Genomic DNA, 10,469 nt, shown 5'->3' with positions numbered 1-10,469 from the left:
ATTTGCTTATGTTTTTTAACTTTAAGATAAAAGTTATACAGCTTGAAATGCACAAATCCTTAAGTCTATCTACATATCTTCTTTATACCTGTTTCTTAAACTTTTTCAAAAAGAGTACGGGTACCCGTTGATCTGCTTCCAGTCAGCACGTATTGAGCCCCTACTGTCTGCCACACAGTGTGGCAGTCTGCTGGGGCGACGTGGTGGCCGTGACAAAGTCACAGTTCCCATGAGCTCACTGTCCAGGGTTGGGGGGACAGACAAGAAGCACATCAATGAATAAGTAAAAAGGACCATTGATGGCTGTGATGGGGGCTAAGAAGGCCAGAAAGTGAGGGTCTGTGATGGAGAGAGATTGGGGCTGTGGGTGGGCAGTGCAGGAAGAAAATGCAAGAAGACCCGTCCAAGGAGGGGACATCTGAGCAGATGCCCAAGCGGTGAGAAGGTGCGCAGACATTTTCCAGCTTTGACGCATTTGTGGCTGTTTTCCGGAGCAGGTCTCCTCATTTCTCTAGGCCCCCACGTTTCTCGCCTGTGTCACAGGGATGGTAACACCTCTCCCTCCCACAGGGGAGTGGTGAGGATTAAATGAGAGAGTCGATGTGCCCAGCACAGGTGAGCATGTGGCAACTGTCAGCAGCCGTGCCATTACCACGGCCGCCTCTGTCAATGCCGTGTCTGTGAAATGCGTCCCGAGCTCCTAGTATGTGCGGACTCTGTGCTGGGTGCCGGAAACACGGCAATGGGTCAGACGGGTGTCTCTGCTCAGGGAGTTCCCAGTCTAGAGGGTGAGGCAGGTACAGAGCGGGGTAATCAAAGCTGCAGGAGAAATAGCTGGAAAGGACCTTCATGGCACTAAGGAGGAAATGACTTCCTCTGAGTTGACACGTATGGTGAGTCTAAAAAGATCACTGGGAAGTGGTCAGATGAGCAAGGGCAGGAGCACATTCTAGGCTGAAGAACCAGCCGTGAAAAAAGCAGAGAAAGAATGAACTGACCAGATGCGTGAAGGAAAAACACACGCTCAGGTGAATACGGTAGGAAAGTTAAAGGGGAGGCTGGACAGAGAAGGGCTGGACCTTGGAGGACGCAGAGCCAAGGCTGAGAGCTGGACTTCCTCCTGAGCGCCATACCGAGCCAGGGGCACGCTGGCATCAGCACACCCACCAGAAAGACTAAAATTGAAAGGAAGAGACACCACCATATGTCGGTGCCAGAGTGGAGGGACAAGAGCGCTCATACTCTGCGGGTACAAATGGAAACTGGCACAAACGTTGTGGGGAGGGATGATGGGTCTGGCTCTGTCTACCGTGCAGACAGGAAATGCAGCTCTGCGATGCCCCCTCCCCCCCCACTTCAGATGGGTCTGCTGGTTCGCCTCTCTCGTCTCCTGGAGGATTGGGTGACTTAGTAGTAAATGTTAGCACAGGAACCCAATCCACATGGGTGACTTCGAGTGAGGTGCCTGATGGGTCCCCCTGCTCCCCTCCCGGGCCCCGGGAAGTCAAGGTAAGCAAAGCACAAGACGCTGTCAATCCACAGAGATTGCAAGGCCAGAAAAGGTGCAAAGAACCCACTTCATCTGGGTGTTAGAGCCTCTGCTAGTGCCAGTGGACACAACTGCCTCACGGGGGTAAGACATTTGTGTTCCGGCTCATGCACACTCAGAAAGTGCTCCAAAGCGCTCTTTGATACGTGATAGATAACCTGGAGCAGCTTTTCCAGAAGTGGAGCTGCCTCTCACACCATCAGCGAGGATGAGAAAGTGTTTCACCTCCCTATTCTTTCTCCACCCTTCCAATACAAAGGGCTCAGCAGAACACTAGTTCAACACCTCTCCAAACACTGGATTCTCTCCAGGTGCCTCGAGCGGGCAACATGGCTAGCCAGAGTTCAACCATGTGTTTCTGCTTGTTTTCACTGTGACCTTAGAAAAAATATCTCGCCTCTCGTAAAGGGACTCATCCAAACCTTATCTGAAAAATAAGGATAAAACAGTGCCCACCTCCAGGCATCAGCGTGGGGTTAAATGGTCCCATTTAAATTTTTTTTTTTTAACGTTGATTTATTTTTGAGACAGAGACAGAGCGTGAACAGGGGAGGGGCAGAGAGAGAGGGAGACACAGAATCTGAAACAGGCTCCAGGCTCTGAGCTGTCAGCACAGAGCCTGACGCAGGGCTCGAACTCACGGACCGCGAGATCATGACCTGAGCCGAAGTCGGCCGCTTAACCGACTGAGCCACCCAGGCGCCCCTAAATGGTCCCATTTAATAACGCAAGCAAAGGGCGCGTAAGTGCTCACTAAGCTTAATTATAGCCTCTAATACCCACTGTGGCCGCTAAGGTCGTGTCGTCACCTCTGATTTATGGGAAGCAGTATTGTTTTCTCACTTTGGGTAATGTTATGCAATTTACGTAAGAAATAGAAAATCAAATGTATTTAAGTTTTCAAACGTGACTCCACTTACCTGAATGCACATTGAGTACATAGTGATCCCAGGCATTGGCAGACATTGCAAACCATAAAGGCAGATGTGGCAGGCAGGTAAGGACAGCACCCCAACAACAGGTGTGCAGGAGGTGGTGGCTAAAAGACTGAGTGCCAATTTCAGAGTCAGATGGACCAGAGTTCAGATCCTGGCCTCTTATGCGGGGAGCTGTGTGACCTTGAGCAAGTCAACCCTCCTTTCCGCACCTCCAATCCCTTATCTGTACAACGAGGGGAGGAGAGTGAACTGGCTGGCCGGAGGCTCAGTCTGGCAGGCAGTAAGCGCTCAGAAATGGTAGGGCCATTCCTATTCTGTACCTCAGACAAGCCCTCCTTCCATACATAATCAGCCCCCAAAATTACATTGCAAAGAAAGGAAACGTGTGAAATTCGGAAGCAGAACAAAGGGAGATTTGCCTGGTGTGTGTGTGTGTGTGTGTGTGTGTGTGTGTGTGTGTGTGTGTGGTGTTAGGGGAGGGCATCTAGTTCCCCGAGGGGCTAAAACCACTCAAACCCTCCTGCAGCTCTGATGGTTTGAGCATTCCATACCTGTTCCTTATTTTTGATCTCCGTCCTCACGACTGAGACGAGTGAGTGCTGTGTTTTTATATTTCCTTGTCCATTTCTGGCTCACTCTCTCTCTCTCCCCAGGAGAATGTGAGCCCGGGAAGGCAGGGGGCACAGTCTGTTTGCTCCCTGCTTTGTCCAAAGCACCCAGAATTGTGTCCACACACAAAGGGTGTGAAATACAACTAGCTGACCAGCCCACTGACCTGCTGGCTGACTGTGTCTGTCTGTCCCACCAGTCCTGAGCTACTAAAGAGAATGAGGGAGGGGCACCTGGGTGGCTCAGTTGGTTGTGTCTGACTTTGGCTCGGGCCATGATCTCACAGTTCGTGGGTTCAGGCCCCGCATCAGGCTCTGTGCTGACAGCCCAGAGCCTGGAGCCTGTTTCAGATTCCGTGTCTCCCCCTCTCTGCCCCTCCCCTGCTCGTGCTCTGTCTCTGTCTCTCTCTTTCTCTCTCTCTCAAAAATAGACATCTAAAAAATTTTTAAAGAGAGAGAATGAGGGAGTCAGGAAGAAATATTGCGGATAGATCTCTAACCTGCACAGGCCCACACACACACATAAAAAGTCTCCAGCTCCCAGGTACCTCCCCAGGTCTGCCCAGGGGTGGCCTTCCCACCTCCTGACCTGGTCACCCCTGAGAGGCTGCCTCTAAGGGTGACCATTTGGGAGGTCGTGAGGCTGAACCTCTGAGGCCCTGAAACTGAGGCTCCCCACTTGGAGCCTCAGCTGCTCTCAGAGGCCTGATCCAGGAACCCCGATCTCCCAGGGGAACCCCCACTCTCCAGCTCGCACACATATCACACACCCAGACACTGTTTCTAAAGACAGAAACTCCAAAGGACAGTCCTCATAACAACTCCCAGCTTGTAAAACCACTTAGTTTTTCCAGTTACAGCTACACAATGTCAACAATAACGACTAAAATAATCTTCACAGTAATCTTCATATTAAGAGCGCCTTCACGCAGCCCTGGCTGGGCTTTAAGGAAGCACTTGCCACAACCACTGTCGTCTGCGTGTAAAAGAGTTAACGGGGTGCCAGAACAGGGCCTGGAAAGGGAGCGAGTGCTCATATGCTTGGGTGGTTCCTTTCAAGGTCCACAACTGAGCCAGCAAGTCAGTCATTGCTCAGGGACGAGGGCAGGGCTCCAGCCCCTCCTGGGGGCACTTTGGCCAAGGCTACCCGTGGGTAGCTGGGAGGGAGGAGGGGGGTCGGTGGGGGATCGCCTCTCAAAGTGCCAACACCTGTGCTCTCCACAGGGCTCCCCCAGCTCCCTCCTGGGCCTCTGAGGTGGCAAGAGATGGACAGAGACAGGGACAGAGAGAGGCAGAGGAAAGAAGACAGTAAAAAGAGGCCAAAATGTACAGAAACCAGCTTGTGTGTGACAGAGAGAGAGAGGCCTCAAGACAGCTGAGGCCAGGGTGTTCAGACAAGCAAGGTCCTGGAGGCCTGGTTTCGGAGGTCACACCAGACTGGCCCCTGCCCGAGGGAGGCTCCAGGGTGTGCCAAGGGGCGACCAGGACCCCAGCCCCACTTCACCTCCAACCTGTGGTCTACTTTCTGGTGCAGGCCCAGCCTGCTTCCCTACCACCTACTCTGTTCCGTCACAAGACTTAGATGAGACCCCCAGAGTCTCTCTTTCCAAAACCCACCTCCTTCGTTTGCCCCTCCTCCTGGAAAGCCCTCCTCTCCTAGCCCTCATTATCAGCCTCTTACCATTATCCCCAAAGCCCAGATCAAATGTTACCCCTTCCATGAAGCCTTCTCTGATCTACCCTCGTCCCCAGTCAGGCAGCTCATGCCCTCTGACCTGTTGGCAACTGTCACATTCTAGGTGCACGTGGACCCCCCTCACAGCGCTGATCACCTCCCTCCTCTACCCTTTGACACCCTTTGCCTGTGCCCCACACTCTGGCCCTGATGACAAGTCCTGTGCTGACCTCCATCACAGCACCCAGTGCAGTGGGCCTGGGTTCACCTCAGTTACTGCACTATCCCCATGGGCTTCCCCTTCTAAGGGCACTTACCAACACCTAGCTGACCTCTACCCTGTCCCATGCTGCCCAAGTTGGGGAAAGTCACCACGCTTATCCCTCTGCCTGCACTGACCCTGATCGTGACCCAAAGCCTGACCTCTCTGTCCCTGTGGGACACACCCACTGTGTGTCCCCCACCTTGTGTGGACCCCCACCTTGACTGTGAGCCCTACAAGGGCAGGGCATATTTGGTCTTTGTCTCCCTGGGAAGAGTTAGAAGTCTGGCTTAGCCAATGCTTGTTTGCACTGAATCTATTCCCGTCCCACAAAAGAGGGATTATGCCCGTGAAGTTTCAGTGGTGGTTCCGGGACTGGCGTGACTGGGCTTTTGTTGGAACGGCTATCTATCCATCTGTCTATCTGCCGGCCCGTCTGCCACCGTGTCTCCCTGAAATCCTGGGCGGTGGGGGCTGTGGGTGACGCTGGGAAAGGAATGAGACTTCCTCCACTCCCCTGTTCTCCACCCAACCTTTATTTACTCATTTTCAAGCCATTTCATGGGGCTGTTTGCTGATCCAAAAAAATGTATTCAGTGTGAAAATGTTCTCAATTCTGAAAACACAAGGAAGGTGGTACAAGTCACCTGTGATGACACTTCCAAGAAATGAACACTGTTACCATTTTGGTGAGTTTCCTTCCAGTATTTTTTCTAGATGAAAAAAAAAATTTTTTTTTCTAAAAAACAGAAGTAACTTTCTAAAATAAACAATTCATTTGATGAGTCCCCTGTTGCTGGACGTTTAAGCTGGTCCCCCCTTAGGGCCGTTGTACATAATGCTGTGCTGGGCTGCCTAACAGTTCCTTTGGCCCACGCCACTGGACAGGTCCCTCAGACAGAACCCACACTGGCCCTGGGTCAACGGGAGTAGGCTTTCCTGAGAACAGACGTGTCCTCCGGAACAGGCCGTTCCTCCCTGCTTATTCAGTGAACCCCCTCTGCCATAAGCAAAGGTTGTCTGAGCCAGTCTGACCTCCAGCATCAAGAAGCCCAGTGTCCTTACCTGACAGCTGGGGAGGCTAAGGCCCAGAGAGAAGAACTGACGTGTCCAAAAGCATCAGCAAACTCCATGTTGTCTGCATGTTTTCTCTCTGCTCTGTTATCTCCTTGATGTTCTACAAGGAACCGCAAAATCTTCAACCAGAACACAGGTGGCACTCGGCAAGAGCAACACGTCAATATGGCTCGTGGCCACACTGCGAATCCATCATCACTCTCTTCCGCTGAGTCCAGACCCCCAAGGACTCCAACAGCCGTTACCAGGCAATGGGATGGGCACAAGAGGTGAAATCTTTCTGCCACTCTCATGGTACCTTTGGTGCCAACATAGCCCTTTTAAATTGAGGACCCGAGCCCACTCGGGAGAACTTTGAAGGAGACTTCCATCTTGCCTTCCAAGATGGTAACAGTGTGTAAGTCCTCCAGATTTTCATCTGTCCAGCCCAGCCATGTCCTCACAGACTCTGGTTCTCCACAGGACCATGGACTCCCCAGAAAAGGATGTCCCTGTCCCAGCTGGAGGTGACGGGGTCAGCTGGGACAAAGGGACATGTCATAGGCTCCAGAGTCACACAGAACTGGGTCCAAATCCTGGGTCCACATTTTATGGCTGTGGGACCCTGGGCACGTCACTTCCCTTCTCCAAGGACCTCGCTCGTCTGGAAAATGGAGGTGTTAATCCCCTGGGTGTTATCCTTTCTGGGCCTCAGTTTGGTGATCTATAGAATGGAAGTGGTCTTTTCTACTTTGACACTTTGCTGTGGCTGTGTGTCCAGCTTTCAGTATCTTTGATTTCACACTTTCTCCCCACCCCTAAACCAAGGCTTCTATGGACTGGCTTGGTACAGACAGGGGAGAGAGGCTCATGTGCTCTCTCTCTCTCTCTCTCTCTCTCTCTCTCACACACACACACACACACACACACACACACACACACACACACCTGTTCCCTTTCTCTCTGGCTCCATCCAGGGATGGAGCACAGTCAGAAAAGAGAGGAAAAGGGGGCAGGTATCCCTTGGCTGTTAGTACTGCAAGATGGCTCTCTCATCTCTAGGGAGGCAAAAAATGTTTCGAGCTCTCATGGGCACCTTCTTGGGGGCATTTTCAAGCCTCCCTGCCAGGCCTCTTGAGCTGCAACCCCAGACAAGGGCAGAGCCCCGCCAGTGGCTGACCACCCTGCATGTCACCCCCAGCCCCTGGCTCTCTAGAATCCTTTCCGCGCCTGTCCAGGAAATGGTGTTGCGAAGGACTTAAACCAACCCCAAACTAGACCGCTGTCCTGCAGGGTCCTTGGAAAAGCATACACACAAGCTTTGACTCTGTCCAGAGCCAGAATTTTCCTCAGAAGCCACTCTGCCCACTGTGACAGCAGCTCACAGCCTCTTTCTCTCAGGCAGAAGATAGAAACCAGGCCACTGCATGTCCCCTGGACCCCTACCTGGTCCCTGGAAAGCCCCCTCCCTCTAGGCCTGCAATAGGGGCAGATGCCCCTCTCTCCTCACCGGGAGAGTGGGAAGAGGGACCACAGCTGTAGCTGTCTCATAAGAAATACCCTCACAGACTCATAAATATGGAGATCAAACTGAGGGTTACTAGAGGGGTTGTGGGAGGGGGCATGGGCTAAATGGGTAAGGGGCACTAAGGAATCTACTCCAGAAATCACTGTTGCACTATATGCTAACTAATTTCGGTGGAAATTTTAAAAAATAAAAAATTAAAATTAAGGAACAAAAAAAAAAGAAAGAAATACCCTCACAGGGCGCCTGGGTGGCTCAGTCGGTTGAGTGTCCGACTTTGGCTCAGGTCATGATCTCGCCGTCTGTGAGTTCGAGCCCCGCGTTGGGCTCTGTGCTGACAGCTCAGAGCCTGGAGCCTGCTTCGGATTCTGTGCCTCGCTCTCTCTCTGCCCCTCCCCTGCTCACGCTCTGTCTCTCTCTGTCTCAAAAATAAATAAATAAAAACATTTAGAAAAAATTTTTTGAATAAAAAAAAAAAAGAAATATCCTCACAGACCTTCCTTCTTTGCCCTCATGATTCTTTATCACCTTGATCTGGGTCAGAAGCCTCCACACGGCAGAACCAACGGTGGTGCGACCGGTTCTTGGCTATCGGCTTGCACTATGTTCTGGCCCCTTTTCTTAGTATATGGCATCATCCGTGGAACCATGGTGCTAGTTTGCAGACCTGAGTGCCGGTGGGGACACCCATCAGTGAGCAGTGAGAGAGAAGAGCAAGAAGACCCCTACCTTAGCAAGGGTGGCCAGGTAAGGCCTTTCCAAGGAGGGGACACTGAAGCTGAGGCTTGGGGAATGAGAGGGAGCCAAGCTGGGAGAAGAGCACTCCTGGGAGAGGGCTCAGCATGTGCAAAGGCCCTGAGGTAGGAGTGAGAGGAGAGAGAAGCAAAGTGATGAGCGATGAGCCCTGAGAGGCAGGCTGCAGCCAACCAGGCGGGACCTTGTCAAGCTTGGATTTTCTTGTAAGAGTCACGGAGGCCTTTGGCGGGGGGGGGGGGGGGGAGCTGTTAATAAGCACAGATGTGGCAAAATCTGAGTAATTTTTTAAAAGCTAACTCAGGCTGCTCGATGGAAATTGGATTTTGGTGGGGGGGGGGGGGGACTAAGGGTGGGAAGAGGGAGACCAGAGAGGAGACTGGAATGAATTAGTGAATGCATGGATGGGTGGATGGATAAAGTGGACATCTCTCAAGGCAGAAGAGGATCCAAATCCCAAGGGAGTAAATAATTGGTACTTTGGGGGCTCCCGGGAGGATATCGGTCCAGGTGGGGCAACAGTCGGGCAGCTCTATGCAGATCTTGCCTTCTGAATTAGGCCTTGAAGATCAGTGACGTTAATATTCCAACAATAATAACAGCATTTACCATTTACTGAATTCTCTGATGTTCCAAGAATTTCACATTATCTTCTGTGACTGTCAAAACAGTCCTAATTTACAACTGAGGAAACAGAGGCTCACAGAGGGAAACAATTTTCCCGTGGCCTCACAGTTGATGAACCCAAGAGCAAGGATTGAACCACATCTGTCAGACTCCAAAAGCTTTCCCCTGTTCTGCTGCCCAGATGGGGCAAGATGGACCTTTGAGGGAATGGACCAAGCATTCCAGGAACAGGACACAGCACAAGCAAAGGCCTGGGAGCTGGAAAGAGGTGAGAGTGGGACAGAAAGGCTGTCAGCAGTCTGATGGGAGCGCTGAGCGGCACTGAGGACAGGGCCATGCCGGCCCTGGGCTCCAAGGTGTGTCAGGCCAACAGAGAGGAGTCGTGCATGGTGACTCCAGAGAGTGTATCAGGGCCAAGAGGCAGGAAGCAGGAGCTAAGGCAGGCCCAGGCCCTGGCACTGGACGCAGGCCTCCCACAGAGGGGCATTGTTCACAGGCAGCAGGCATGACCAGCCGAGGAGCACAAGAGGCAGCACTTGGCTCTCTGGAGACGCGCCCAAGGGACTGGCAAGACCCCTCCAGGAGGCCTCCCTGACTCCCAAAACATCTCGTCTTTGGGTGTTTGGCACATTTGCACACACGGCAGGATAGCAAATGCTCTTGCCTTTTTCCCCTTGACAACTCCAGGAGGGGGAGAGGGGCCAGGGCCAGGACACCCACACACTGAGGGGCCTCGGGACATTCACTGCCGCTCTCTTGTCCCCCTGCAAGATTCAGCAATGGCCCTCTCAGCTCTGAGCCACAAGCCACAAATCAAAGCAGGGCAGCAAGGATGCCTCCCCAGATCACGTCAAAAGGCAGTGTTCACATCCCGCCCTCCCAACACTGGCCTGGAGTCACTTGGGGAAAGGACAGTGGGTGGCAAAGAGCTTGTGGTCTGGACTAGGTAGACTGGACTCCAGTCCCAGCTCCAGCAGCCCTGGCTGTGGGACCTGGAGCAAGTCACCCACCTCCCTGAGCCTCAGGTGCCTTTGGTGAGCCCGGGGCTGCCGACAGGTTAAATGAGGCAAGGTTTGTACCCAGGCAGTGGGTGATAGGGGTCCTGTGGGACCATGGCTTTGTTCCCTCGGTTCGCAGGCACGCCTCATTACTCATTCGTTCCACACATGTTCGCGGAGATTCCTGAAGGCGGACGCAAGGCACAGTGGGTATAATCATTCCCCAGTGAATCACTGAAAGTACTTGCTAAGTGCTACGTGAGCATGCACCTCAGTTCACGCTCTCAGCAGCCTGTGCGGGAGGTGCTACTATATCATCCCCACCGTATCGATGAGCACACTGAGGCCCAGAGAGGTGAAGTACTTTCCCCAGGGTCACACAGCAAAGAAAGGCCCATCCTATTACAAGCAGTGATAACATAGCAACAACCACTCACATTTATTGACCACGTACTCTGTGCCAGGACCTATGCTCTGA

The sequence above is a fragment of the Panthera uncia genome (genome assembly GCF_023721935.1).
Source record: "Panthera uncia isolate 11264 chromosome A3 unlocalized genomic scaffold, Puncia_PCG_1.0 HiC_scaffold_11, whole genome shotgun sequence".
In the NCBI taxonomy this organism is placed as follows: Eukaryota; Metazoa; Chordata; class Mammalia; order Carnivora; family Felidae; genus Panthera; species Panthera uncia.
This window is presented reverse-complemented; position numbering follows the sequence as displayed.